Here is a 23647-nt window from a genome sequence, read left to right as displayed (position 1 = left end):
AAATAAAGAGTATTTCCACTGAAGGGACCCTAAAGTCTTTCAATACATTAGGACACATGAGCAGGATCTTTATGGAAAGACAAAACAGGCACAAGGAATCTTTAGCAGGAAGCTAAAGCAGGTGAAAAGCCCCCAAACCAACAAATTGTAAAATATGATGGCAGCAATTGTTGTCTGCTAAAATTGAGAAATAGGTAACGATGAATCCAAGTTCAATTTTGATTTCTAGGGCAGGATTGATACAGTTCTATGGCAAAGTGGGATTTCCAACTCTCTGCAATGAAGCCCTCAGGAAACTGGCAACATTTTACCCAGCAAATGCAGTAACTGCTCACCTTTCTGAACAAGGCAGTACCCAGCTGCACACCTTCCATCTGCACACATCAACCTGGCCAACATTTAAAAGGTCTTTTCTTTCCCCCTTTTTTTTCCTCTTTAAAGCTCCAAGCAAGGGGGACTGTTAGCAAGATGGATCTCTAGCAAAGTATATTATATAATACGCAATATAAGGAAATATTTAATTGGCACTGCTTTTTAAAATGTCTGGCAGTCTCCAGACATTAATTTAGCAAATGCCTAAAACCTGAATAATATTTCTCCAAGCACTTTAAAAGTCTAGGGAACACAATAGGAAGATCTGGACCATTAAAATAGTTAACTCAATGTTTTAGTATTTGAACAGTAACAGAGCTAAGGTAGGACTAAAATTCTAGGATCGCTTCAAAGTATCTCTGTCTCATTTCCCTTTATAGCCTCATGCAGATGCTAATCCATCACGTTATTTTGTAGGACCTCAGAAAGTTTAAAGGTTGTTTAGTTGGTGGAAGTGCTCAGGATGATTACTTCTAGTTTGCTTATTCTGCACTTTTTAAAATAAAACAGTAACATTTTATGCCCAGTAAGCTCTATTACTCCTCATTTGTTTGTAATGCTTCACGTCACACGCAGGTGCCAGGTACCTGGGTTGTTATTCATTTTTGAAAAATGCTTAGTGCTGTTCCTTGTGCTGCCTCCTGCAGCAAACAGGCTCTGATTGATGGCGCTCAGCCCCTGCAGCTCCCCGAGCTGGGGCTGCCAGTGCCACAGCTACCCAAAACCACCCCGACACTGCCACTGCTCCTGGGCAGCCTGAGCAAGAGTCTTCTCACTGCTGGGGTGCATTTTGGGAGTCATGGATGTAGCTTTCTTTAGGAAAATTGGGTACATTCAACACCTTATTATTGTGTTGGTGTCATTTATAATTAAAGTGGTCAAAATATTTTATTAAAGGATTTATAAGAACATTATCTGTGATTTAGAGCATGTTTATTAAATCAAAGAATACATTTTATAAATTTTGGCTTGTTAAGTGTAATACAGTTTATTAGATCACGTATTGACAAACTCCAGATCATGTAATTCACCATTTAGGTGTTTCTTTTTTAAGCGCATGAAAATAAGCAGTGATGGCTAGCAATGAGAGCTACTAAGCTGAGACTCTAACTATTGATTGGCATCTCTTTGTCTCTTGATGTGCTGGTTGGGATTGAGAAAGGGTCGATTCTCCCACGAGCCTGCAGCAAACACTGTAAGTTAAACCCCAAAACTGGGAACTGTGGGTGTGTTATGAGAATGAATCAATAACTGGGATAGAAACAAACTCCTGCTCTGGGGTCGAGGCCAGGGCCTAGGCAAGCTGTAAATATTAGGCAATATAATTTCTTTCTTTATTTAGCAAGGCAGCTGTTGCTGCAGGGAGCAGAGTGAGGCCTTCTTTAACATTCCTGAGGAAGAGATAGTCACAGGTGCTGTTTGTGCCTGTGCAGTGCAGCCTTCTCGTGCAAAGGCACCTGTTGTTAAATTTTCAAGGCTGAATCTGTTAGACCTTATTAGTGGGTGGAGAGCTTTGAAGAAAATCAGGCTCAATTATCTCTGCATTTTCAGATGCTGGGAGAGGTAATCTTGAAACCCCATTGCTTTTTGTTAAAGCTGTTGCTGTAATGGTACAGAGCTTTTTATTCTCACTCTCTTACAGTGGTGGAGAAGTTTAAGGAGTGATGACAGGTTAAAATGGAGCAAGGCCAGAGGGTGAGTTATTGCTCCATAGAATGATGTAGATTTGGTATTAACTTGTCACCTCTTAGTTCATTCCAGTGATGCCACTTTCCCTAAAGCCTCGAAGCAAAGTCTTTATTGCTGAGGTGGTTTATGTCAGTCCTGTGACGTAGCTCTGGCTGGGCACACAATTTCATGGAGCAGCCTTGCAGGAGGAATGGGTTCTCTGGTGGGTTTCAGTGGGGAAGTATGGGGACCAGAGGGAAGGATAGGCTGTCCCATGCCAGAGACAGCCTGTTCCCATCAGTTCCTTACATACCAGGGATCTCTCCTTGCTGTAAGGTTGAGTTCTGTATCCCTCTTTAATATGTTATCACATACTGTTTAAAATGGAGTTGTTCAGCTTATTCTTTTATTTTATTAGAAAGAATACAGATAAAGTTGCTAGGAACAATCCTTGGCTAAACTGATGTGTAGGGAGTCGCGGAATCTCCTGTAGCCTCTTGTGCTTCCAAAGCCTGGATTTGTACAGTCACCTCTACAGTGTCTCATCTGTGGGCAGATACTCATTGAGGGGCTCATGAAAACACCTATCAGGGAGTGACATCTGTACCAGCAGCTGACAGTCAGGAGGGAGGGGAAAAAAGGAAAGAGGCTATGTGGGGTGCTGGGTTGTGAGTTTTAATTATTTACAGCATTTTTCTGAACTGGGCATGGTCCCATTCATGAAATGAATAGAATAAGAACCGTTTGTGGTTATTGGACAATGCATGAACAAGAGAGCAGAGATTTTTGTCTTTAATTCTAAAGCAGTTCTACCACTTTAGGGTGTGTTTATATGATGTACTATGAGAGATGTGAGGAAAAGCAATGGGGAAAATTTTCAGGCCTGGCTCCTGAGAGGGAACAGACCTGCATTTAGATCCCCTGATACACTTGGCCTACTTTTATAGTAGCAATGCCTCAAAGTCCATTAAAAAACTGGGCTTAATGTCTGTAGGTGAAAACTGAATGTGGCTCTCCTTAGAAGAGCTGAGGAGCAGCAGTGCAGCAGCTCAGGCCATCGGCTGAGACCTCTCTCTGCTCTGTGTGGAATGGTGAGTGCTCAGGTCAGTCACTTGCAACCAGGGAATATAGAGATTGTGGTCTGTATTTCTGATGGTTGTGATCATATTTCTCTTGATGATGAACTTAGTTAGGAGAAGAATCTTAACTAGGGCTTTCAAACAGTTCTATTTTTTCCAAGTGGGAATCAGGAGCTCTAGCTGATTTATCTGCCAGTTTGTGGTACTGAATTCTTGAATGCATTTCCTTCTGGCTCTCAGGGTAGTGAAACCACTGAACCCTTCAGGATTAACAGTCTCTTGTCATGAGTAGAGATACCCACACTACCACTGCCCTTGTGATCAGCCATGGAGAACCAGAATTCCCATGGCAGCAAGGATTTCAGTAGTGTTGAACACAGAAGAAATGATCCCTATCGGCACAATTGCTTCTAGGTTCTTTAGAAATGGATGCTTGCAAAGGGATCCATTGAATGGGTAATTCTTAAAGCCCAATTCTTCCCCAAAGTGCAGTTGTTTTGCAAGCAGAGTGTGTTTGACTCTCATGTCACACAGTGCAGCCTCCTGAATCAACCCCTGCTGAATGTGGTGGTGGTTCACACCTGACCATCAGCCTTTGTTATCGTAACTGGCACTCACACGGGACTTAAAATAGAAATGAAGTAATGCCTCTCATGTCCCAGAAGCTCTGTCCCACTGTGGAGCAAGCTTGTATTCTCAACTCTTTGCTGTATTCACAGCTAACAGACCTTTTTTTTTAACCAGGTTTCATTACATTACTTTTTTACACACACCATACACAGAACATGTTCAAATTGACTATTTGAAGCCAAACTGATAAAACAAGCATCTGTACATTGTCACAAATTATGCCCTGGGATGCAAACAGTGCCTGTAAGGGTGGCTGAGGCTAAGACATATCTAGAACGATGATGATATAGATTAATTACATAAATGGGAGAGATACCAAGCTGATCATACGTGTTGCTCGCCTGAAGCCCAGGCAAAAGGGAACAGAATGGTAACGGGCATTCTATAGAGAAGGAAGAGCTTAAAACCTGATCTGCAAATATCTGAAGTAGAGTAGGTAAGAAATCAGAGGGTTTGGTTGAAGGTGAACAAAGCTCAACATGACTTAGTGCGGCAGATCCTGGTTTTAACACATACATCAGGTTCATCACACACCTCCCAAAAGGACTGGCAGTAATGTCCCTGAATTTTGAGGATGCCCTTGTGTGTTCAAAGTGCATGTTTCCCTCCATGCCATTTGCATTAGCATTTTAAATGTTAGTCTCCATAAAAAAGCCTGTATGGTACATTTTTAGCTTACAAACGAGGCTCTGAGTTAGGGCAATGTTCACCTGGAGGGTCATATATTTCATGCTTCATTGCTTTCTGCTGGTGATTTCTGAGGTAATCTGCAGTGTCTCTGAGAGAAGGTGCCAGTTACTGTGCCATGATTGCTGTTTGGGGAAGTGTGCTGTTAAAATGTCTGTCTGGCAGTCAGATTAACCCCAGATTTATACGCATTTGCTGAGAAAAAGATTTGGCCTTCTAAATCTTGATTTCTAATTGGGAATAAGTAGGATTTTATATTCCCCTCCTTCCTTTTTTTCCTCCTGTGAAGCAAGTAGAATAATGTCAGATATGTACTGATATTTACTGGGATCCTTTTGTTATTTGGTAGTGCTCTTTTATAATTTAGGTGTGTACTGGTCATCTCCTATGGGTCCATGTACTCCTTCTCCCTTGATGGTTTTATTTCTCATGAATCCCTGAAAAAAATTCTTCCTTTTACTGTTTCCCTGCTGTGTTTCTTCTTCAGTATCAGTTTATCAGCTGGAGGTGCTTTTTATGTTATATAAGTGAGAAACTTCTTGCCATCTTCATGGAACTCTTAAGTCTTCTTCCCAGAGTTAGAACAGGTTTACCTGTGGCCTGGTCTCTTCTCTATACAGCCAGCACTGCAATATTGAGAAACAATAGTTTTCTCTGAAAATGGAAACCTTTTCTTACTCCTCTTTTTTTCATCCATTGATGAAACTCTCCTGAAAGAATTGCTGTATTTCCAGAATAGTTCCTTATTTTACTGAATCTGTTTTCTCTTGTGAAACACTGGTCTGGGTTAGAATTTCCTGTCCTTCCACATGATACCCTTTTCCTTAGTTTTGCAGCTTTTCCCCAGGCATCTATCCAGGACACACTGTAATCTCACATCTTCTTTTGGGAAGGACATGTCCCAAACCAGTCCTGAAAACAGTGTGCATTTAAATATAGGCATTTTCATAAGTACAGTCAGTCCTTTTTTAAAGAGAAGACAAATGACAAAAGATTTAAAAAATGAAAAAAAGAAGCCTATACCTCATATACCTTCGAATAAATACACTAAGTAAGGAATCGTGTCAGAACTAGTAGATGCAAAGAGAAAACAAAACCAGGAGAAGACCAGAGAAAAGCAGAAAGGGCAAAAGGAGCAGATGCTGAAACACTGGAGGTTTAGTATTTTTGTTGTTAATGGTTTGTTTAATCATTTAATTATGTTCTAAATATCTATATAGTTCTAATTTGGCCTTTCACTGTCTTGAAGTCCTTTAACCAATAAAGTCTGGGGCACAGGGTCTGGTGTCTGTCTCAGAACCAATTCAAAAAAGAATACTTTTGAATTATAAATATTTTCTCCAGAACCCAATAAAAATAGATGTCTTTGTCCCTGGTGTCACGTCTGTCAGTCTTGTTGTGATCTAGTCACCAAAGGGGTCTGCAGGGACAGGCTGTCTCAGCCATGGAGAAGTGCATCTCCCACAGCACTTCATAGCCCAAAGAATGAGAAGAGAGGCTGCTGTCAGCTGCACTGAGCCTTGCAGAGGAATTCACAGCAAAGGGACTGAGGATGTGCGGGTATCAAGAGGGGAGTGGGAGGGTAAAAGGTGTCATGAGGTGAAGGGTAGAAGACAAAGATCATTAGAACTGCCATATGCTCCAGCCTGTCAAAGTTTTACAAGGGAAATATTCAATATTCGAGGAACATACTAATAACGAAGCACAGAATTTGATGGGGCTCATAAAGAAATCTTTTGTGACTCTTTCCCTGATAAAGGCTTTTCTCAAACCACACACCACAAAATGCTGGGCTGCAAAGGGACGAGAGCCTCTTCCAAGCTCTTTGCAGACTTTGATGGAGATGACATTGCAGACAAGAAAAAAAAAAAAAAAGGCTTCTGACATGTGGAGGCTTTTGGTCTTTGAGTGTTGTACTGACTGAATGACCTTGTGAAAAAAGGAGAGTGTTCAAAACAAGATCTGTAGGTGCTTGATATTTGCAATGTTGTGGGTAAAGCAGGGACCAGGACTATAAGTGCATTTGGCATTTTCCTACTTATTTGGTTTGAAACTGAAGCAAAAGGACGTGTTTAGGAATTTTTGTAAAGTCATTTTAACAAAAAATAACAGTCTTCAGAATTTGAAACCATAAACAATAGAGAACTTGCCCCAGTGACACTTGCAACTCAGAATGCTTTAAAGTAAATTTTAGAAGTTGTGAAAGTACCCACTTTAGTCTGAGTATTTTCAAACTGGTACATTTTTCCTCAAGTTGATTTAATTATTCTATTTTGAAATTTCAGTTCAATTTAGATACGCATAAAAGTGAAATAGAAGTCAAAAGCATATCAAAACTATTTAACAAAGCATGATTGACTTAAAGCGACAAGTTCAGTGCATTGAAATTTCTGATGTTTTGCTGAAATTCAGTAGGCAAACACATGTTGATACCTTTAACATTTTCATGGGCTAAAAAGGAAAAAAGCCCACCACGTTTTGTGCTCAGCCTCCAACAGAACAGGCTCTGCAATCAGTCACACATGCACTGGGATCTGAGTGCTGCTGCTCAACAGGCTCCCACACTTGTATCCGCTGCTGAATGGCATTTCCAAGCCTTGATGATCTATTTTTGGTTTTGTTGTTTCTCATGGAAGTGAGACATTTGAAAGCAATCTGCAGAGTTAGAAACAGGAGACACTGAGATTTCCATATACAATTCCAACATTTAAACTGAATCTCTAACTCTGTATTTAAATGCTTTACAGTGCTTGCCAGTTCACTGTAGCTAGAAGTTTATTTAACTCTTTACATCATGAGTTCTAAGAGACAGGTGTGAAAGTTCCATCAGATTTCTTTTCCTGGGAGGTCTGTGATGACAGAACTTGAAGTGTCCAATTTAGAAAAGAAATACAGTTGGTTAAGCACATCAGCTACATGTTTTTGTATGGTGAATTTATATGTAGAATATTCTACTTCAAATGTTTTTGATCAATATGTGGAATGTGTAAGGTACAGCCACCATTATGATGTTTTTCATTTTATTTCAGTTTAACTGTGTCATAACCAATTGTTCTAAAATTTGGACCTAAAACTTAGAGGTGTTACTATCTGGGCTGCTGGAAGTCTGTGGGAAATCAAAGCAAAGCTTTGCTGATTTCTAACTGATCTTGGCCACACCAAGTTCAGATTGTTTTCTACATCCCAATCTCAGTAAAATGATTCTGTTTTATTCAGCCTTGGGACTGCCAAAGTGAGACATCATGGGTTTGTAGGATGCCTTGGGTTCAACTTAAATATCAGGGGCTTTTGGCCTGTTTGGGAGACCAAACCACTATAGTATTTATAAATAAAATAGTTTTCAGAGCACCTCTAATAGTCAATTTGCTTTTCACATTATCCTACTTTCTTCCTTTCTATGATTTTTTCCCCCACCACCTGCATCAAAAATCTTATTTCAAATGAAAGGTAGAAATGCCACTTTAGTATTTCTCGAATGAGAGGAATTTTTAATGAATTAAATATTTTTATCCTGCCACACAATGTCTGGCCATGAAGTCAGGAACAGTTACTATTTTTACAGATCCTCTCCAGTACAGAGCAATGGAGAAATAAAGCCCAGGTCTGCTCCTGATTGAAGTGTGGAGAGATGTCAGCTTGGTGCTGCTGCTGCTTTTGAATATGCTGATTGTGCCTCTGGAAGGAGGCTGGGATACCCTGGAGATCTGTGATCTCTGCTGCAGATTAGAGCTGTCTCCCCAGTGAAGCAGCACGAACCAAATACATAACTTTATGAGTTCTCCTGGCTTCAGATCTACACTCAGATGACAAAAAGTAAAAAGAATTAATCAGGGCCTAATGCAGCAGAGCATTCTGCATTGTATCTTCATTAGGCTGCTTTTGTTTTCCTCTTTTGGAAGGTTCTTTTATTTACAGATTTCAAAGCCAGATGACAAGGAGAGCTGGTAATGCACTTCAGCCGCTGCAGCACTGAAATTCAAAGGCAAGGACACAGGAGGAGAAAGATTATCATCTTATTAGTGAAGGAGGATAAAGATTATCAGGCTGCAATGATCCATTATTTATAGGAATGCTGTCCTTTCCTGTGTGTGTTACTGAGGCATTTAATGTATTTGTGCTAGAGATTAACATTGATGTTATTTTTTTTTAATATCTGCTTTCAGTCTATGCTATGCAGGTTGGCATTCAGGAAACTCAGCCAGAGGAGAAAAACAATAGTATTAATTAGGAGCATCAGTCATGGGTGTTATGAAATTCAAAATTGCCAAGTTTCCAGTGCAGTTTAGTGGTAATTATAATAGAGTGTGGAGACAAGCTGTTCTGTTCCCTCTAAAGAAATGCAGAGTTTGTTGGATCAAAGTGCTAATGCAAATCATGGGAAATGCAATGCTGTTTCTAGAGTCACTTGGACTTATTTATTTTATTTTGTTTTTGTTTTTAAAGGATGTGTTGCCACAGCTAATTCATCAACAGTAGCACTCTCTTCTTCTTCAGGGCTGTTTATCACAGGATCTCGGTCTGCTCCATAAATTATCTTCAATTTGCAAATGAGAACTTTGGCATAATAAAATAGAATTAATTTAATGGGGCTTATCTGAGTCATCAGCAGAGCTGGACATTGGAATCAGGTTCCACCTGAGTATTTCTTTATTTCTCCAGAGTTAGAAACCTAACGCTGCCCCCTGCTGAGCTTCTGGGGACTGGTTTTGGATCTGCTCTGCAGGCTGCTGTGGGGAATTGTCAGCAGAGTCCATGGCTGTGCTCAGAACACTCCTATTCCCTAGACACAATTTTTTTTTCCCAATGGGAAATCTATTCTCTTCCACAAAAAACCCCCAAGACAAGCAAACCAGAAAAAGTTCAGAAGCACTAGGGAGGAAAGCTGGTGCTCTGAGACTGTTGCAACCTTTGCTGAAAGTACTTGGCTGTTTGCAAGGTTGGGTTTTGAGCCTGAAATGTGAAAAAAGGGCATTTTATTGACGAGTTAATTTAAAGTTGACTGTCATTGTCATTTTTAATGAAGAAAAGTCTTCACAAAGTTATGCAAAACATAAGCAGTCTAAAGGTTTCTTTTGCAAAAGGAAAACATCAGGCTCAATCTATGTTTGCATTTGAGTAACGCATTAAAAATCAATTAAATCCATTTGAATAATTGAGGTAAATTGGTAGTAGTGAACTGGGTTGTCCTGACTGAGGATGTAATTAACTTCAAACTAAGTAACTGTAAATTAATTAGCAACAATGTATGCTCTCCATCTTGTAAACATTTTAGTTAAGGATTTGTTGGGAGCCGAAATAATAAGGTTAGATTAGAATCAACAATTGAATTCAGGGAACATTTAAGGAAATAACCCAGGGAATGATCCTGTTATAGGAGAGGATTCTTGGTTTTCATTTTCCACAGCAGGGAAATGGAAAGAATAATTTTTTTTGTGCTTACATAGCTTTGCTACGGTCCTTGTTCAGTATTTGACTGAAGATCTAAAGTAGCTTCTCTCCTGAAAGATTTAATTCTAATACCGCTGATGGAACGACCTTCTCAAACCTCAGTTTTTGTTACAGATTTGTATTTCCAACACTGCTGTTAGGTTTCTGATGTTTTACTGGCACCAGGTTGTTCAGAAATAATTGGGTACCTTAATATCAAAAGAGACATAAATAACTTAAATTGCTTGAGGAATTTTATTTTAATATTCCTTTAGTGTATATTTCTTTGTCAAATTTCAAATTATTAAAATGATCTGATTTAAAATATTGAACAAATGTTTTAATATAAAATTTGGAAGTCCTCACGCAGGTAACCTGGTAGGATTTTCTGACAGGCAGGCAAACAAAAAGTAAAGACAGCATGTCCTTAGAACTTCCATTTTTTTTTTTCTTTTAAAGCTTAATAAACTCACTTAAGGCTAAGTTAAAAGTGCTGACATCTATCACTGAAATGGAATTGACAGACTTAAACTTTGGAAAAAAATTCCACGACTCTCAGTTTTAATGTAAAAGCAGATGAACAGAAAGTTCTGTAATTTTAACTCCTCTGATATATAGAAAACAGTTCACGAGCGTTTATTTTCCCTCAGATTATGGAATGGACTGCAGTGCCACTTAGCTGACATGTTTATTGCTGAAGTGTTTATTTTAGTATTAATGCTTAAAAGCCAATACAAATTTAATCTTTTCATAGCTGTAGCATTTTGTGATTCAGAGTGAGTGATGCGATGAGTAATGGTAATTCTGCTGATTGCACAGAATTGGGTATGAAATACTTTAATCAATGAATACGTTAGTGAAATATTTAAAGAGAAACTGCCAGGTTTCCAGGCCCTGGTTGGTTTTAGAATTTGATGGTTTTATTTTTAATATTTTATTTTTAAATCAGGGGAAATTATTTCGTATGTGAATGGAAATACCCTGAATGTTCTTCAGAGTGGAATGATTGGAGGGAGAGGGATGATTAAACCCTGCACAAGGCAGCACTGTGCTGGTGAAATAGGGAACAATGGAAGGGGGAGCATGCAGTAAATCAGCGTTCTGCCTGCCTTGTCCAGGTAAATGGCCTGAGCTCAGGTGTGATACAGGAGCTGCTGATGTGGTGGCCAGGCAGGACCAGGACACAGCATTTCAGGGAGGTGCAGTGCAAATGCCAGGGGTTGCATTAGGCAGGTTTAAAAACTCTGAGGCTCTCGTTAGACTTCCATCTCGCCTGGGTTTCTGTAGTCCCTTCATGTTACTTAAGAGCTTTGGAAGATCAAAATTGCTGAGCAAGTCCTGAAAATGATGAAAAAAAATGCTTTGGTTTTGATCAGCTCAATTTTTATAATAGCGAGGCAGTTGTATGGATCTTTAAAAGTATCATGATCTGAGCCTGATGTTGCATTGCTAGAAGGGACTGACTCATGGATGATATGGGGTGAAGACCAAAAAAAACTCACCCAGTTTGCAGGAGCACATCTGACTGCACAGGGATGAAAGATGAAGCTCATTGCAAAATATCTTCAGGCCTGTTCAGGGCATTATTCATTCCACCCTCAATGAGCAGACCTTGGCCATTCAATTTGCAGCAGAAATAACTCTGACCATCACAGATTTAAACTAGAAGTCGGTGCTGTGCTGGGCTGTGCAGGCAGATAGAGAAATAAGGGTAGAAAAAATGAGAACAAGCAGTGGTGGCAGCTGGCTGTCCTAATATTCATGGTGGACCAGCAATACAATAGTGGATCAAGTCTGAGCACTTTAAACTGCAGACAATTGGCAATGCTGAAAACACAGCTGTCCTAGTCCCAGTCAAGCCTATTCTTTAAGCCAAATAATAAACAAACCAGACAATGTTGAGGGCAGAGTAGACAGATAAACATAAACATGAAAATTGAACTTGAATACCAAGCAATTTTTGTTTGTTTTGCAGTATCACAAAACAGCAAATGCAATGGCTTTGGAAGTGTTGTGGAGATTTCCAAGCCTCTACAACAATTCCATCTGTCCTGAGATTTATGATTAATTACATCTACTGGGAAAAAGGAATACAGACATTTTTTCTTTCCAACTGTTTCTTTTAGTAAACTCAGTTGATAAAAATGCATGTTGGTTCCTACAACAACAAAAAAAATTCCCTTTGGTAATTGTGAAATAAGTGTATTGTACAGCAAGCTGTATAATCCTCTACTTGTGGAAATATGATGTAAGTAATCACATAGCACTGATGTGATGAAGATGAGCTCTTGGCATTTGCTAAACAGTATGGCTAAAATGTATTTTTTCAGGCTAATCTCTGAAGCAGTGCGAACAAAGTAATCAGATTGAGATGAAAAAATTTAAGTGGATCATCAATATGACAGAAAAGGTTTTGAGAACACTTCAAAAGATGGAAGAGAAGGATATATCTTCTATTTCAGTTTTTAATCTTAGTGAATTCTATTTTGCTTGTCTGAAAAATGACACATTATTTTTCACAAGGATTCCCAAGTGAAACAAAAGTTGTGTGCTAATACACTAAAATCAAATAATGTAGCCAGGTTTTTTGCTTCATATAAACTGGAAATGAATTTGGTTAAAAAAACATGATAAAAATTGTTCTGTTAATCAGAGACTAAAGAGTTCAGTGTTGAAAAAGAGTGGTTTTGCCAGAAGCAAAACATTATAATGATTCTTATTAATTAGTTTAATATTTACTTTGAGGAAATACAGGAATGTGATAGAAGGTATATATATAACTATTATAAAAATACAAAATGAAATTTAAGACTTAAAGTAAAACATTTATTTTAGAAATGCACAAACCCAAGAAACAGATAAAGAACATGTTTGAAAATAAGTGTGTTTTCAATTTACTTTGCTTTGGATCATGACAGAAACAAATGTCTGCTAATGATACTTCTCCCATTGTTTATTTTATTTAATAGTAGGGATGAATGGATCTTTCCTTAACCTTCCCTGAAGATTAGCTGACGTAACAACTCTGTGTGTGTTAAATTCAAAGCCTTTGGAAATCGCTGACTGCTTTCAGTGAGCTGTGGGTCAGAACCTCACGTGACCCTGGCAGCTGTTTGACCGGATTGCCTGAACTTGCAGTGGAATGTTCCCATTAATTTGATGGCATTTGAACAGAGAGATAAATTTCAATAGGCTTCAGGAGGAGTTGGCTCATCCCCTGGACTGGTAGGAGTCACTGGAAGGAGCAGGGCCAGTTTCTTCCAGGTTTTCCTGAGTTACTGAAGTGCTTTAGGTGCTGTTGGTTTGCAGAGGTAAAAGGGATGGGAAGACTTTGGATTTTGCCATTTTCACCTAGGTTGTACTTTCTCATTTGGAAGTCAAATCAGGTTTTGCAGTTCAGTTTAAAGCATTATGTGAAAAATGTACCTAAAATTTTTGCAGCTTATCTAAGAATAGCTTTTTAAAAACTTTCTTTCGAGTCATAGTACTTGGTTACCGCATGCTTAACCTATGTTAAAAAAACAAACAAAAACCCCCAAACTTTTCTTTCTGTCAGCTGCTTCCCAACTTGCTGCTCTATCCCAATGGTGTAAAATCTACTTCCCTTAATGCTGCTAAATTGGTTTGGTCCCATGCTTTGGCCTCCTCTGCAGCTGTTCCTTTATTCCCCTGATGAATACAGGAAACCAGGAATGTGTCACCCCTTCTTTCCCAAAGCCTCTGCAAGGTTTCAGCTTCATCTCTGCAGCTGTCTCCCAGTGCAAAGCCTTTGGAGGAAAACAGTGTCTTGTGGCACCAATCAGCCTTTAAGGTCTAAGGATTAGTCTTTGACTATAACTGTTACTTTATTTTAGATTAGGCCTTCAGGTGCTAATTCCAGGCTCCAGAGCAGTGCAGGGAATAAATTCAGCAATTCCCTCAGGGGATGCTGTGCTTGCAGCTCTCTTGCAGTGAAAGATGGGATCTTGCTCGAGTGCTTTTTAGATAAGCTGAACTTTCTTAGTCTTGCCTGAAAAGAGAGTTCCTTTCAGGGCAACCAGTAGTAGAAAGATGATGCTGTTTCACCCCCACGTGATTCATTTCAGCAAATGTACAATGCTGTATTTGTAGAACTGGGTACTATTTTAGTGGTTGGTGTGATAAAGGAAACACAAATGACTAGGACATATTTCAGTTCTTTTGCTTAGTCTCCTGCTACAAATTTAGTTCATGTCCTCATTTCTGCATATATTTAATGATGAGATGAACACCAAAAAGTAAAGTAATTATCTTTTCTTGGCCATCATGGATTATAGCATTGCAATTTTTTTGGTCTTCTGCAGAATCCCCTTATAATCCATTATTCCACTGGAAAATGCCAGTGGGATCTGGCATTTGGTAATGGTTTATAGTGCAGATGTTTTTTAATGTCGATTTTAGTTTCTTTTTCCTCTTATCATACAACAAGGCATTTGAATCTAATTATCTTACTTTGATTTCTTACTGTATTTCTAATACCACTGTAAGGAGATCACGTCTATTCCAAAAGAAAAAGGGGGTAGAAGATTCTCTAGTAAATTAAAACTTAGACAACAGACAAGATATAGATATCATAACAGTGAGAATAGTTTAGCCTTTGAATAACTTCATTATGGATGCAATATGTTCTCAGTTATTTGACATTTAAATACAGATGCCTTCTGCATGGGATGTGCCAGAGCTCTGAAGTTCTTTGTCATGCATAAGGCTCAGTTAGGTTTCCAAAGTGTACAGCTCTGACTTAAACTTTATAAATCAAACCTTGACCCATATGCCAAAGACCTTTTGTGTTACAGGGGAGTAAAAATTAACTTACGGAAATTTTTATTTTGTAAACATGAGTTCCACTGATCTCTGCCTCTCATCCATTCATGGGCAGGACTGGTGATTATTCTGTATGTTGCTGCTCACCACAGTTAGTGGGATATTCCTGCCTGACTTTTAGCTGGACCTAAAGCTTTGCGCTCTGCATCCTCTACAGTAATACCCAGAATTTTTCATGGAGTAAATGTCACAGAAGCTGTAGGACCTTCTTCTACTTTGAGCCTTTCCAGTATGGTAGAAAATTTCATGAAGCTTTTAGGAGCACTAATTGAAATTACTATTAATATAATGCAATAAACCCTGTTTATGTTGGCTTTTTAAAATTAGACTTCTCTGAAAGCAGGAGGTTCTAGTGAGCTTACATGTTATTTCATTCAGTCTGTTTCCCAGGAATATGAACGTATTTGGTCACAGACAAGGATATGTTTGCATTATGATCCCACTCTTAAGTATTTTTTAGTGCTTTCACCTTTCTGTTTTGCAGTTTGTCTATCTGCAGAGGACTGTAGTGATATTTGGTAATTTGCAGATTGCCCCATCCCTTAAAATTTATCTGTCTTCCTCACTCCTCTGCTGAAGTTAAACTCCATAATCCCAGCAGTACTTCAGCTAAGGCTGCCCTCAACCTTCCCAGCTGTTGCTAGTTTTTATTTCTGCTTGTAGCAGATCCAACAGAGCAAATCCTCTCGCTGTCTGAGTCCCCCTGGTCAGGAGTCACTGAGTGCCTTTGAGTTTAGTGACTGGTGCATTTTCCATAATGAAAACCAAAAAGGATCCATGAGCAGATAGAGGTTAATGACACCCCCACCAATGTTTCTTTCTCTTGCAGCTCCTCAGCCATGGGTGCTGCTGAAGTGCAGCTCCCTGTCCATTTTAGGTCCAGGTGTCATCCCTCTGGGAGAAAGTTCCCTCCCAAGAGAGGTTTTCTCTGGATGTGAGAGACCTGTGAAGAAACTGTGATGTCACAGGCATTCCACAGTGCCTCTGTGATAGGGATGGCTCCAGCAAAGCTCACACAGGGGTTTCCTAGAAATACTGGAACAAAACACTGACTTAACCACTTTCCCATGGGATAAAATATTAGGAGGAATTGTGTGCTGGTAGATCTGTGGGGTGTGTGCACCTGAGCCTGCTGCAGCTTTGGTGCTGACGGGCACTTTAGAGGGGACTCGAATAAACATGGATCAGCATTCCAGCAAGAACCCTTACTATTCTTCTATTTCTTATGTACCTGATGTCTTTGAAGTAATTTCTTTATTCTAGACCTTAGAAAATTTGTGATACTCCTTATGAAGGGATACAGCAGATACATGACATGGGGCACTTTAAACACTACTTTGCAGAAGTAAAAAATAAAATAAATGCCACAGTAAAATGAAGCCTAACAAATAAAGGTCTGTGACACAATTTCACACATTTTTCAAGCTCACTCATGCCATTGTGTGAGCAGTCAGGGTTTATAAAGTGGTAGGGAGCAGATCCTGAGATCCTCCTGCACCTGGAGACATGGTATGGTGATGTGTGAACAGCAGTTCCTCCTTCCTGCACAGCCCCTGTGGCATGGGGAGTGTCAGGGAGAGGTGACTGGGAATTAAATCAAACCCTGAATGAGCAGAGGGAGTAGAAAAAAAAAGACCCACTCTTTAAGGACAAGGTAGAAAATGTGATTGAATTGAAACTTCTCTACCCAGAAGGGTTTTGTTTGCCTTCCCCTGAGGTCATTAATTAGCTGGGTTCATTGCTCCTTGAACACCCCTGCTGCTCCCACCATCAAGAGCAGGGAAACCACTAAAGCACAGCGGTTGTAAAAGGAGGGGAGCACAGTAAAGTACTTCCCTCTGCTAAAAAAGTCCGTGTATTCCCCTGGGGGGTGTGTACAGCTGAACGCAGCTGCTGAGGTGATTCCTGGCAGGGCCAGGAAGGTGTGCTCAGCATCCCTCACAGCTGGGAAAGGCTGAGCGCTCCTGGCACCTGTTTCCTCACTCGGTTTTTCATCCACACAAGACAAAGGAAATAGAAGACAAGTCAGGAGACATTATCTAACCATTACTTTCCCTTCTAGCGTGGATGCTTTGCAATAATTTTTCCTTGAGAGCAACCTACCTAACTCTGCCCCCATCTTGTCACATCTTTTATTTTCACCCCACTGATCCCCTTTTAACTCTATCTCCCATTAAGAGAATATTTGACATAGGAAGGAAACTGTAATTCAGCTTTCTGTAAGTGTGATTAATGTAGAACAGATTGTAAGCATATTGTTTGCATTAGGAAGCAGCAACTGAATGTTTCCATTTAACTTGCTGATTGCTGCAGTTGTTGCCATATGATAGAAAGTCTATTAGTTTCTGTGCCTCCTTAATTCAGCCATATGATATAAAATGTTTGTGTTCTGAAAATAGTGTCTATTACAATGACACTTACATGAATTATCCACAGTGGAAAGCAAAACACAGCCTGCCACATGGAGAATGGAAATAAGCAAAATTGGGTCCTTGTTTTGCTTTAAACTGAGTGATCTGAACTAAATCCACCACTTTGCTCATAAATGGTCATGCTGAGTCATATCTTGAGTCACATGTTTTTCTAGTAATAGAATGATGAATGATCAGAAACATTCTGGCTCAAAAATAGGTGATGGGTTGTATAAAATTATTTAAGATAATTTTTGTGGGTCCTCTATCTATAGATAGATTCTGCTTCATTATAATTTTCATTTATCAGAAGAAAATATTTCTCCTGGTTCCAAAGTATTAGGGTGGAGCTAAAAGTGACCTAAATGAAATTTGGAGACTGAACAGTTGAAACCAAGAGCTGATAGATCTGTTGTAGATGCTGACCATGTTTTCATGTAAGAATAGTCCTTATTGTAGTTTTCAAGGTGGCATTAGAAGGGCACGAAGCTTATCAGGACAACATCAATTTGCATTATTCCATTCAGTTACACAGGGTGTATCACATTGTGATGCCATCAATATTTTGACTTCAAAAGACTGTATGAGGATGATCCATCAGTGGTCATCACTCAGGATGATGAGGAGGCACTCTGGAATCGTTCCCTCCTTGTGAGCTCAGTGCCTATGGAAAGCAGGTTTCCCCCTGTTGGGCTCATTGCTGGGTTACTTGAGTTTGCTGTCAGCACTTCTTGCTCTCTGTTAAATGGACCAAGAGTTTGGGGTCTGATTGGGTACCCACAGGTTTGCAGAGAATCAGAATGCAAGTAGTGCAGTGAACTCTTACTTGTAGCTCTCCAGATGATTTAATTTTTTAACTCCTGCACTACACAAACCACACTGAGAGCTATTAACGTAAATTAATTATTGCTCCTGCTGGCTTCTTTACAACTTACTCAGATGAGGGATTGTTAAATGCATCATGCCTTGCAAATTTGCATGCATTAAAAGCCGTGTGGTTGCCTGTGCACTGCTGGTCTCCCTCAGGGGTTCGAGAATTAAGAAATTCTTGCTCAGCCATTTCACTGGGCAGCGCTGGTCTGTGTCCACGTGGCTCCAAAACACAGCAGAGTTGGTCACTGTGTCCATGGACCCTCCTGAAAATCCTAAACTGTCCAGGGCATGGAAATCCCACTGCCCTTGGGCCTTGATACTTTTAGCTACCATGGAGAAGGGAATTATAGGATGCAGCAGAATATGTATTTTTCTGATTAAATGTGGGGGGGTTTTTTTGTTTTTTGTTTTTTGGTTTTTTTTTTTTTTTTTTTTTGATTTTCAATTTCTGGTTCAAACAAGTAAGGGAAGCAGATAACCATGGTAACCCAGAAAGATGTGGAATGTAGATCTGCTAGTGTATATCTGTGGATAGTTGAAGAAATGTGTAGAGGGGTACTTATTTATTTGTTTACCAATTTATCGTATTGTTGGCTTTTTGATCCTAAACAAGGATAAAAATCTCTGGAAAATGGAGAGCTATAAAAAGCCCAAATTTTTTCAGTGCCTTTCAAAAGGTTTTGTTTTAACAGAGTTGTAAATAATTTAAAATATGAACTTTCTGCTTTTACCATGATTTTAAGTAGAGAACTCTGAAATTAGGTCATTTTAAAAAACTTTAAAAATGATAAAATATTGATGGGACAGCTTGTTTTTAATTTTAGCAAGAAAAGTTTCAAGTTTGATGTGTACTTAGGTAGTGCATTGACATGAATCAGCTCTTAAGTGTTACTCTGGAGGAAATCTTAGCTGTTCAATCTATTAAGCAAAGTAAAACAGACTTTGAGAGTAGAACAGTTTTGGTTCCACTGGAAAGGGTGTGTGTATCAGAAATAATTGCTAAATGAGAAACAGTAAGAGAGTCAGGGCCCTGAAAGTAGTGCTGGCCAGAGCCTTTAGACGCTCTGCAGGTTTTACTTTTCCAGACAGCTGTGTCCACATAAAACCCTCCAGTCCCACGTGTGACAGCTGAGGGAAAAGGATTTGTGTTTGTGGCTTTTCTGCCCTCCACTGAAGTTTCTGTCCCCCTTGCCTCCCCAGTTCAGCTGCAAATGTGACCACCCAAATTCACACCAAAACATGTTTTTTAGGAAGGGCCTGTCCATGGGAGTTTTGAGACAAATGCTGAATTTCTGCTTGACTGCAGCATCTGTCATTATTACCCAAGTCCTCTGTGCATGAAAAAGGGGTTCTTGTCGGTGTCAAGATGTTTATAAAAGGTTATTACTTCCAGGGATTGTCATAATTGTCTCGTTGATAATGATAACTTCTTACTGGTGTCCTCTCACACAGAATTCAAAAGGGAAAATAGCAATGTTAGAACTGTATTTCATACTTTACTGCAGATTACTTAACCTAATTTTTTTCCCGTTTCCAGTAATGTTACAGCAAACACATGGACAGGTTTCTAGTCTAGGTTCTTAAATCCTTCTTGTAGGTGAAAAATTTGTGCATTTGGATTCCTTTCCTACGAGTGCATTTTGAAAAATATTTTTGTAGAGGTATTTTTACATTTCAGCATTTTAGGAATGTTCAGAGCTTACAATTGTGTCTCCTTAGGTTTTTTTTATAATGTTATATGCAAAGATTTGGACGTTTTGCAATTGTACAATACCATAATAAGCAGGCATCTGCTTGGCTCTTAAAGATGGCCAGAGGGGTGAGTAAGTAGATTTCTGTGGACTGTGGTTTTTTTCCCCAGTTTTGTCAAAAATCATGATTCAAACTGCGAGTTAACCCAGTATTTTAAAAAGAAGTTCCTGAATAGAACCTGTAACAGCACTGCTTCTTTTGGGAAGTTGGGCTCTGTTGTAATTCAAGTATCAAGAGTTTTGTACTGCAAAAAGTTATATTTCTTTTTTAATGTTGTACCTTCTAACTACAACTCCCTGTGGATGTTATAATGTTGACAATAGAGAAGCTACTGTTGGTAAAGATTGGTACATTCCTCTGGTCTTTATGTTTATATTATGATAATGCAAAAAATTTATAAGACTATATTCAAAGGTTCTCAAAATTAAAGGAACTTGATTACTTCAGACTTCAGTCTAAAGAGTCTTTAGTCTACTGTTAATTAAATTGAACCCAAATGTGAAATTTGGGAAGTTTGTTTCTGTTCATTGTTGAATTGACTGGGTAAAAATAAAAATTGAGAGTAAAAATTGAAACTGATGCTAGCTTCTGGGAGAGATCCCATTTTCCCCAAAGCATGACTGACAGCCATGTGTCTGAGCAATTCTGCTGCTCTGGGTTTTTGAAGGTTTGAATCCTAGAAGATGGCAGCAATTCCCAGCAGGGTGGCTGAACTGTGCTCAGGCACCTGTGCTCCCTGAATTCAGCTCTTTCTCTCTGCTTGCTGACTATGTTGAGACAGGTTTCTTGGGTCACTCGGTGAAATGTGAGCATGTTTTTCACAATATGGTGTTTGAGCATGTTCCTGCTCCCCTGCTCATTGTGCTTCCTTGTTACCAGCTTGTTTTTCTTCTGAAACCGGGTGAAGCAGCAGGAGCAGGAAGCAGAATATCCAGTTTTAACTAAGATGTTAATATTGAGGGAGATGTTAGTGTCAGCTGAAGATGTTGGCATTGCAATAGCAGCAATAATTCTTTCTAAGATTTGTACCCTGTATGGGTACAACTTTGTGTCCCTGGAAGAATTTGGGATCAGCTGAGGAGCTTATTAATGGCTCCTGGTTGTTTCTGGGGATGCATGTGACCCAGCTGAGTAGGGTGGACATGGGGTGTGTTATCAGAGAATCAGAATTTGGTTTGTGTTGCTCTTTGTTACATAAAAAGTTGAGACACAGTCACCTTTTCCCTGAAAGTAAACTTTTTACAGTATTCATTGCAATGACACACTTCAGGCAAACCATGTTGATTCTTTGGGGATTTTGTAGAAGATGAGTTTATATTGTTTCTCTAATAAAGGAACACTAAAGAGTTAATAAATATATCAGAAAACTTTCCACTGCATTTTGTTTCCTTGATAGCAGCATATTTTGTGTCTATAGCTACAGTATTCTACTGGGTGAGGATAAATGGATTTCAGAATCTCTCACTGGGGAGAAAAGTGAGACTGGAAAAGATTGGAGCTGCATGAGCTGGATAACTTAAGATTATAGCTCTGAGAGGCAGAGCTCTAAAAAGCTATTAAAGATGTTACCTTCTTGATTGGAGATTTAGGAATTGATGCACTGCCTTCAGTCCTGCTATGTTTCCAAACTTTCATTAAGTTTATTTCATCTTCCACCTGCCCTTTCTAAATTGCTGGTCTGAAAAGAAATCATTTTTTCAATCATATGTCTGTTATAAGTAGATTCATCTTCCAAACAACATTACCATTTCTTAAAGACTGGATTTAAATCCATCAGCAGAATATGAGGGAAAACACATTGTATTATTTTGACATATTATTCATTGGGATAATTTCTTGATGGGCTTGTGCTTAATATGTTGAATTATCACAAAGGAAAGTCCATTATTGGTTTGAAGAAATACCATAACTGGTGATTCCAGCTGTAAAAAAAGTGAAATGAAATTTTAGTTTTGGAAAGGAGGCTCATAAATTTGTTTTGTCTGAAAGAACTGCTACCATTACAGAAAGATTTCGTGCTGGGATAGGGAAGATTTCTCTCACAGTGTGATGCATTTAGTGAGATTTGTCCTGTTACCAATTTGCCATTTGATTGCTGGGCACATTCAGAGAAACTGGAACTGTCAGGTATGGTCAGCCATCCCTTAAGAAATATCCAGTAGCTTTAATAGTTTTAAAATTGATTAAAAGTTCATTGTCCTTGAATCCCGGGGGTACTGTTTATGGTGGGGTGAGCTCAGCTTGGCTGCTGGGGGCTGCTCTCCCACTGCACATCCAGGCAGGACAGGGGCAGAAAATGGGATGAAAAACTCTTGGCTTGAAGTAAAGGCAGTTTAATGAAAAAAAGCAAAGGTGATGTGCAGAAGCAAAGTGAAACCAAAGGAAATTTAATCTCAACTTGCCATCAGCTGCCAATTTCCTGCCACTTTCCTGGAATTAGTGCCTCAGTATGGGCAGCTGTCCCTGTTCCAAGCCTCTTGTGGCAGAGGCCACCCCTGCAGCCCCCACTGCCAAGCCCTCACCTGCTGCAGCCAGCGCAAGACATGGGGCTCAGATGCTCTTGGATTAATAGATAAGCAAATAGTCTGGATTTGTTTATACCACCACTTAGGACTTCAGATAGTCTTGATTGCATTCAGTGCCACTGGAGGGATGAGGTTGTCTCTTCCTGTCTGTCTGCAAAAATATTTCAGTCTGTTAAGTTTTAATGTTCACTTTGGGGAAGAAGATTGCTACACGGCCAGTTCTTTAAGTGGGATTTTCCCCGTTATTGGCCAGGGATTTATCAAGTCCCTTTATCTTCTGCCCTGTTGATACATAAAGATCAAAGAGAGAGTCTGCTTAGATGAAGATATGCTGGGATAGAAACGTTATGAAAATGGAGAATAGGGCTTTTTCGCACATCTGACCTATCTAGTTACAGTCTTCACTGAAAACTTTATTTTTTTTGGATAGGAAATTATTTTAGGTTTAGTTTTAAAAGGTTCTGTTTTAAATCTTGTTTGCTTTTAACCTCAAATAAAATTCAGAAATCATGCAGATTGCAGGTAGTTAAAGGGGAAAATGTTCTCACTTTTTTCAGAAGAATCACCCAGGTTCTCATCTTGTGTTTAACTACAAGAGATCAGAGAGACTCAAGAGTCAAAGAAAACTTCAAGGCACAAAGAAAGACATTTTGGGTAGATGTGCAGTGAACCTATGCAGAGTGCAATAGGGAATATTGTACAGAAAAAGTACTTTGAGAGTAGAAATTTGGAAATCACCAGCCAAAGAGTGTAAGATAAGTTAATAAAAGGCCCAAATCTTACATATCTGGTTTTCTAACTGCTGTAATTTTAGGTCATTAAGCATAAGACATGCTGGGTTTGAGGGGTACTGTTAGTGATGGTTCCTGAAGGTTTTGACTTCTTTTGCTTTGTTCCCTGTGTTTCTTTCAGAGGAAAACACTTCTTTTCGGGCTGGTCAAAGCCCATAATTCCTATTGCATGGGAAATGTCTGTATTTCAAAACTTGTTTTGCTTCTTAGTTGAAAATATTTTTGATGCTGAATTTTTGCCCTGCCCTAAGTGATGTATTTCCCTGTTCCCTAGGCAGTAACAGCTGGGAGCTTTCCAGCACAGTGAGTTTGCACACCAGTGGTAAAACCCTTCTGGTGAGCCCCATTTGGAAAGCCAAGCATGTTGCTGTCAAAAGAGCCAGGGCAGTGGTGAACTGGCTAAAGAGAGAAGCTGCTCTGGAAGATCAAAGAGAATAACTTCCAGTATTGCCAACAGTGCCTTTGCATTAAGCAGAAATCATGAACTGCCAAAAGCCCTTGTATGGATCTGAGAGCCCACAGGAAACCCTGGGTGTGCTCACAGCTGGTGATTCCTGAAAAAGCAGCATTGCTCTTAGCCTGGAAAAATC

At 39.4% G+C, this 23647-nt stretch overlaps 1 protein-coding gene and 1 long non-coding RNA gene across 16 annotated transcripts in view; one reads left to right on the top strand and one right to left on the bottom strand.

Annotated features, from left to right (window-relative positions):
- The window catches only part of RBFOX1 (RNA binding fox-1 homolog 1), a 1119677-nt gene that overhangs the window by 142796 nt on the left and 953234 nt on the right, over positions 1–23647 (top strand). The gene's annotated exons all lie outside the window — the stretch shown is intronic.
- On the bottom strand, positions 1289–11545 carry LOC125334041. The gene is made up of 2 exons (XR_007207055.1): positions 11366–11545; positions 1289–5348 (listed from the first exon to the last, which is right to left on the bottom strand). It is a non-coding gene; the product is annotated as an uncharacterized LOC125334041 (long non-coding RNA).

This window comes from Corvus hawaiiensis, chromosome 16 (genome assembly GCF_020740725.1).
Source record: "Corvus hawaiiensis isolate bCorHaw1 chromosome 16, bCorHaw1.pri.cur, whole genome shotgun sequence".
Classification (NCBI taxonomy): domain Eukaryota; kingdom Metazoa; phylum Chordata; class Aves; order Passeriformes; family Corvidae; genus Corvus; species Corvus hawaiiensis.
Note: the sequence above shows the minus strand (reverse complement) of the source record. Positions and strands in the feature narration are given on the sequence as shown.